We start from the raw sequence: 7,597 nt of genomic DNA, 5'->3' as shown, positions 1-7,597 counted from the left end.
CTGACGTGGAAGGTGGAAAGCTCTGGTGCTTCACTGTTAACCGAGGAGCAGGGGTGGTCAAATACAGCTACCTGTGTCTTGCCGTGAGGCCCAAGTTTGTCACCTGTGATGCTTAGGGCTCTGTCGACTTCACCCAGGGCTTGGGCCTCAGTCTGGAGAATCAGCAGAATGAGCACCACCTGGAGCGTGGCTTCTCCATTAGCTCTGTGGGCCCTGATGGGCAGCTGGGTCACTTTGATAACCCTGGTCCCATATTTCCCTCTTATTATAATGTGCTTCGTATGTGACACTTCCTCTTCTTTAGCCTGGAAATTGCTTGCCTTTTACAGGAATATAGAGATTGGAATTATGTCAAAGCACAGAAAGACGGGAACAAGCAAACACAAATGCTAATGTAGTCAGTACACACTCTTGAATATTTAGTCTCTAGAACGCATCATTTTTCATCTGACCTCTCTCCACGGACTTACATTAAGATTTGTTTGCAAAACTGTACAACACAGACCAGGGTCAACAAAGTGGAGAGGTGGACACATCTCGTTTTCATTAGATAAAACTGTTGGGTCTTTATTCTGTATTTTCCTCAAGTGACTGCACAATATTTGGTTTTGAGGTTTATTTCCATTCCTCTATCAATAATTTAAAATTTGATAACTGTTTCTTTAAATAAATAAATAAATAACATCTTTGGTAGAGGCTACATTCTACTTGGGTCTTTTTTTTTTTTTTAAACAACAGTCAATCCAGGCAAATAAACTCAACATTGTAGTCAAGGGGATGTGGAAATGAGGCTTGCCAGGGCTCTGCCTCTAGGAGGTGTGTGACTGGCCACTTTGGCCCACCTCTGCATGCCACTTAGTCTTCCTGGCCTCAGTCTCTCCATCTTCCCAGTGGGAGTGCCCATCTGGGTGGTTTTTAAGGCCTCTTCCAGCCACTGGTTTCCTAGGGTGGAAATCAAGGTGGTTCCTATTTCTGACCCCCATCCCTAAATCCACACTCCCATACTCCCCCACAGTGTGAAAACACACACCCTGTTCTTCCACCCCTACAGTGGGCCTCTGACGAGATTTGGGAGAAGGGAATGAGAGAAAGAGAAACCAGTCAACCCCATCTTAAATTCCACCAGAGCGCAAATCCTGGCAATTGCTCAGTGGCATATCTGTGCAGGAGAACATGGGAAGTCTCCCACATTTTAATCAGGATGTACTCCATCGCCCTGCACCAGGCAGCTCTAGTGGAAATCTGAACATGCCCAGGTCAAGGAAGCTGGGGTGGGAAGGAAAGACGTGCAGGGATGCAACATGTGAAGACTAGAAAAGCAGGACTTCAGGACACCCTTGACAATGTCCAGTTCAAAACAACTGTTCTTATCAATGTTGGAAGAATTATTAAAACAACCATGTTCCTGAAAGAGAACCACAAAACGGAAGTGTCAGATTCCTAAGAATATGACCAATGAAAGCCAAAGTCTAAAAGACAATTTCTCTACTCTTGCCTTCAGAGTAGATTCATTCATTCTTTTCCTTATTTTCTGCCCAGGAAATATTTACTGAGCAGCTGCTAAGCCTCCAAAACCATGCTTCATGCTGGTTGTAGTGATTTACTTTAAATTGCTTCAGTATTATCAGTGTGCAAGGGTGTGAGTCCCAGCTGGTTTCAGTTTGAATCCAGCTATGTCTTATCAAGAATATACACTTCAGGGGCCCCTGGGTGGCTCATTTGGTTAAGCGACTGCCTTCGGCTCAGGTCATGATCCTGGAGTCCCAGGATGGAGTCCCGCATCGAGTCTGCTTCTCCCTCCGACCCTCCCCCCCTTCATGTGCTCTCTCTCTCATTCTCTCTTCTCAAATAAATATAAAATCTTAAAAAAAAAAAAAAAAGAATACATGCTCTGGGTGCAATTGGTTAGCTGCACATCCTGGACACTGCAAAGAGGCAGCTTCATCAGCCACACAGATCCCAGTTGACACAGAGGATTTGCTCTTTAGCAGGCTAACTATCAAAAATGGATATTCCTTGCTGACACTAGTGACTCACTCATGAATTATCATGATGAATGAGAGAAATGGGCTCTTGACTGCTGAAAACTTTAAGACAGGAGAAATGGTAAAATGTTTAGACATTCAGTTTGAGATGATGAAAATGTTCTGGAGATGGACTGTTTGCCCAGAAATGTGAATGTATTTAATGCTACTGAACTTAAAAATGGTTAAAATGGTGGGGGCGGGGGGGGCCTGGGTGGCTCAGTCAGTTGAGCGTCCAACTCTTGATTTTGGCTCAGGTCATGATCTCAGGGTCATGGGATCGAGCCCCGTGTCAGGCTCTGCGCTCAGCACAGAGTCTGCTCCAGATTCTCTCTCTCTTCCTCTCCCTCTGCCCCTCCCCCCCCGCTCATGCTCTCTCTCTCTCTCTCTAAAAATAAATAAAATCTTTAAGAAAATGGTTAAAATGGTAAATTTTATGTTATGTATATGTTATTCCAATTTTTAAATATTTTAAGGTGGTGTGCCTGGCTGGCTCAGTCAGTAGAGCATGTGACTCTTAATCTCAGGGTCGTGAGTTCAAGCTCCACGTTGAGTGTGGAGCCTATTTACTTAAAAAATAATAATAATAAAATAATAAAAAATTTATAAAAATGTTTAAGGTGTAGACACTGCCCATCCCATGCATGAGCAGGGCCAAACAACAGTGACACTGGTCACCAAAATGGCCCCTGAGGCCTGGTCCCTGCTGGGGCTGTGCCTCACCATTGCTTTAGGAGGATTTCTGATTGCTCAGTGCCAACTAGAGGGTTCCAGATTAGGCCTCTAGAGCACAGGTCTGCAAACCCTTACGGTCAAGGGCCAGAGAAGTAAATATCCTAGGCTTTGTGGGCCACACACTGTCTGTTGAAACTGCTCCCCTGTACCATCTACCAGGAAAGTAGTCATACGCCATACCTACCTGAATGAGCCTGGTTTCCAATAAAATTTCATTTACAAAAAATCTGACCTAGAGCTTAGTGTGCTGAGGCATGCTCTCCATCAGTGGAATATTGTGTCTCCCTTGAGTGGGCTTTTCATGCAAGGTGAGGTGAGAGCACTTCTACTTGCTATGCCAAGCCACATGTATTCCCCGTCTGTGGGGAGACCTGCGAGGTAAGGCCTCCTTCCCTCCTGGCCCGAAAGTGCAGTGGGGCTGGTCTGTCAGGCCTCACACCTCAGACATCCTGGGCAGTCTTGTCACCTGCCTCAGAGAGCCCTGGAGTTGTACAGAGCACACCGGCTAGCACTGGTTCACAAACAAACAAAGACTCTGCCTGGAGCGTGGGGTACAATAGAGAATATAAACAAAAGATTTAAAAAATTGCTAAAAGCATTATAAAATAAGAACTCTGACAGGGCAACAGAGGAAAGCCATTTGAGGCTGGAAAACAAAAAATACCTTGCAGATTAGCCCCTCAGTGCAGAAAGGAGGTGTCTGGCCCATTCAACCAGCACTAAGAGCAGTGGGCAAGCTCCCAAAGTGGGCAAGCCTTTGGGGAGGAACCAGATTGACTTCAGCTACAAAACCGCAGGTTCCCTGAGGGACATCTGGACTGCATCATTCATTCGTTTTACCAGCCTTGCAGAAGACTGACTAAATCTGCAGGACAGTTCAATTAACTTCTGCCAGTGATTATCACGGGCCCATGGGCAGAGGGAGGAGAACTCAGGGTTGTTACAGGCGGTGCTTCTACTGAGCCCCTGCCATACTCAAACCACATTTCAAACTCTGTTCTTCCTTCCCTGAGCATCCTTCTCTCCTCTTGGCTGGATCTGCTTACAACTAAATCAACACGCACCCTGAATGACTGTATGGTGTGTAGGGACAAGATCAAGTTTAACAGTCAGATGGAACAATCTTCAAACACAAACTGCACAGTTGACTCGATTTACTTAAGTATAAATACTCTCTTGGGGAGGGGCTTGGGGGGATGCGGTAACGGGGTGATGGACACAAAGGAGGGCATGTGATGTAATGAGCACCAGGTGTTATATAAGACTGATGAATCACTGAATTCTACCTGGGAAACTAAGAATACACTATATGTTAATTAATTGAATTTAAATTTTAAAAAAGTTCTTCCTTACAAGGTTACCATAAGAAGTAAATAACTTATTTGTTGAATAACACGTTTTTTTTCCTGTCATTTTCTTGAGCTCTTACTACATGAAAGACTCTATAAAGAGTTGTTGCTGTTTCTAATTGATTTATTTTTCATTGAAGTCCAGTTGTCATACAATACTATATTAGTTTTACATGTACAGCATAGTGATTCAACAATTCTATACATTATGCAATGCTCACCATGATAAGTGTAGTCACCATCAATATTACTGACTATAGTCCCTATGCTGTACTTTTCCTCCTGTGACTTACTTCATAACTGGATGTTTCTACCTCTTACTCTTTTAATGTATTTGCTCTTTAAAGTCACAATGCTACATGGCAGGCTTATTATCTCCATATTACAGACAAGAAAACTAAAGCTTAAGAGAGTTTAATTGAAATAAAATTGTAAAGCATTTGGCACATAGTGGGCATTTAATAAATGTCAACTACTACTGCTTCCAGAAAAAGCCTAATTTCAAATACGTTATGTTCTTCCCTCACAAAGAGATGATATGCTGAGGGTGATGGAAGGTACTGCTTCAGACCAGATACATGTCATGGTGTTTCTCTCCACGTATTTAAATCTTCTTTTCCTTCTGTTATGGAATCTGGACTCTATTACCCGACGGAAGAACCAAGCGCACTCGAAGATCTTGGAGGATAGGAGGTTTATTTAACGCTGGTGGGCTCAGAGGAGAGTGGTCTCCAAGGGTCTGAGCCCCAAGCACAAAGGGGGCAATTTAAACACTTCTACTTCCGCCTACTTGGCACTTTCCGCGCGTGCGCGAGGCGGGGCAGGGAGAAGGACCCGGATTGGTGCAGGAGGTAAGCAGCAGGGAGAAGAACCCGGAAGAGCCCCGGGGCAAGGACTGGGACTCTCTCGCTGGCTCGGTGGGCCATCTTAGGACACAGATTTTCCTTATCATTTCCACCAGAAAAGTTGTATTAATTTTTCACACAAACTGAGGCACCTGTTAGCTTTATTCTGAGCTGTTTGATGAGTTTGCGGCCATTATTTTTTTTTTAAGGTTTTATTTATTTATTTATTTATCAGAGAGAGAGAGAGGTAGCACAAGGGGAAGGTAGGGAGCAGAGGGAGAAGCAGGCTCCTGGCTGAGCAGGGAGCCTGATGAAGGGCTCGATCCCAGGACCCTGGGATCATGACCTGAGCTGAAAGCAGACGCTTAACCAGCTAAACCACCCAGGGACCCCAAGTTTGCAGCTATTATTAATGGAAACTTTCTCTCTCTCTTTTTTAAGATTTTATTTATTTATTTGACACAGAGAGAGAGACAGCGAGAGAGGGAACACAAGCAGGGGGAGCTGGAGAGGGAGAAGCAGGCCTTCCACAGAGCAGGGAGCCTGATGCGGGGCTCGATCCCAGGACCCCGGGATCATGACCTGAGCCGAAGGCAGACGCTCAACCATCTGAGCCACCCAGGCACCCTCTTTTTTTTTTTTTAATTTTATTTATTTATTTGACAGAGAGAGACACAGTGAGAGAGGGAACACAAGCAGGGGGAGTGGGAGAGGGAGAAGCAGGCTCCCCGCTGAGCAGGGAGCCCGATGCGGGGCTCGATCCCAGGACCCTGGGACCATGACCTGAGCCGAAGGCAGACGCTTAACGACTGCACCACCCAGGCGCCCCATTTATGGGACTTTTCAGTGATGCTAACTGGTCACTGCTGCTATAGAGCCCCCGTGGCTGCAGAAGAGCCCTGAGGAAAGTCTGAGGGAGAATATGTTCTATTTCTCAATCTGGCCCACAGTGCTTGCAGGCAATTCTTCGTATTCCTTGGCTTGTAGACACGTCACTCCCATCTCCTTGTCCATCTTTACATGGTGGTGTTGGGGAGGGGCGTCGGGGAGAGGCCAAGTTTCTCTCTTCTTTTAAAGACATCTCTGAGAGCTGCTTAGTGTGGATTTTAATATGTAAAGCAATTGTCCATTTGCAAAGGGAAGGAGAATCTCCAGTAGACTCCCTGCTGAGCAAGGAGCCTGACAAGGGCTTGAGATCAGGACTCAAGCGGAAATCAAGAGTTGGGCGCCCAACCACCCACCCAGGTGCCCCTTACTTGCAAAGTTTTTTAATTGCAATTTTGATTTCTTCTTTAACCCAGGAGTAATTTTGTTAAACTTATCTTATATTTAATTTTATTTGTTAAGTTTCCCAGCACCTGGGTTTTTCTTTCTTTCTCCTCATTTGCTTTTATTGCACATTTCTAACTTTACTGCATTTTGTTTATTGATTGTGGCCTGCATGATTTCCACTTCGGGGGCAAAAAGTGTTCCACGTGTGTCTGTCAGACCAAGCACATTAAATATGATAGTCTAGTCCTCTGTAGTCTTGCTTGTTTGACTAATTTACCTATTAAGAAATATGTCAGGGATGGAGCTAGAGAGTAGCTAAATGAGATAAGTCAGAAAAAGACAAATACCATATGATTTCACTCATATGTGGAATTTTAAAAACAAAACAAATGAACAAAGGAAAAAAAACAGAGACAAACAAAAACATGGACTCTTAACGATAGAGAACAGATGGTTATCAAAGGGGAGTGGGGAGAGGAGAAATAGGTGAAGGGGATTGAGAGTATACTTATGATGAGCACTGAGAATTGTATAGGATTGTTGAATCAGTATAACCTGAAATTAATATGACACTGTATGTTAACTAACTGGAATTAAGATAGAAAGAAAGAAGAGGAAAGAAAGAAAGAAAGAAAGAAAGAAAGAAAGAAAGAAAGAAAGAAAGAAAGAAAGAAAGAAAGAAAGAAAGAAAGAAAGAAAGAAAGAAAGAAAGAAAGAAAAGAAAGAAAGAAAGAAAGAGCGAGCAGTTGAATACAGTAACAATAGCCACTAAAAAAATATAAAAGAACACAAGATTGCCTTCAAAATAACATCAAGGGGCACCTGGGTGGCTCAGATGGTTAAGCATCTGCCTTCAGCTCAGGTCATGATCCCAGGGTCCTGGGATCGAGCCCCACATCAGGTTCCTGGCTCAGTGGGGAGCCTACTTCTCCCTCTTCCTCTGCCTCTCTCCCTGCTCATGCTCTCTCTCTCTCTCTCTCTGTATCTCTGTGTCTCAAGTGAATAAATAAAATATTTTTTTAAATGTTCTAAAAAATATAGCATCAACACCTGTAGATGTTAAGGTTCTACTTAACAAAATATGGATGAAGAGACTCAAGTATATGAAGTTTCAATTTCCCCCCCAAATTCACCTATAAATTCAATGTGATTACAGCCAAAACTCTAACACATTTTAAAGGGATTCGACACAGTTCTAAAATTTACTTGGAAAATTAAAGGGCCAGGCATAGCTAGGACAATTCTGAAGATGAGCACCAGAGACTTGTCCTATCAGATAAAACTTCCTATATAAAAAAGAAAAGAAAGAAAAGGAAAGAAGGAAGGAAGGAAGGAAAGAAAGAAAGAAAGAAAGAAAGAAAGAAAGAAAGAA

This window comes from Neomonachus schauinslandi, chromosome 4, assembly GCF_002201575.2.
Source record: "Neomonachus schauinslandi chromosome 4, ASM220157v2, whole genome shotgun sequence".
Lineage (NCBI taxonomy): Eukaryota > Metazoa > Chordata > Mammalia > Carnivora > Phocidae > Neomonachus > Neomonachus schauinslandi.
This window is presented reverse-complemented; position numbering follows the sequence as displayed.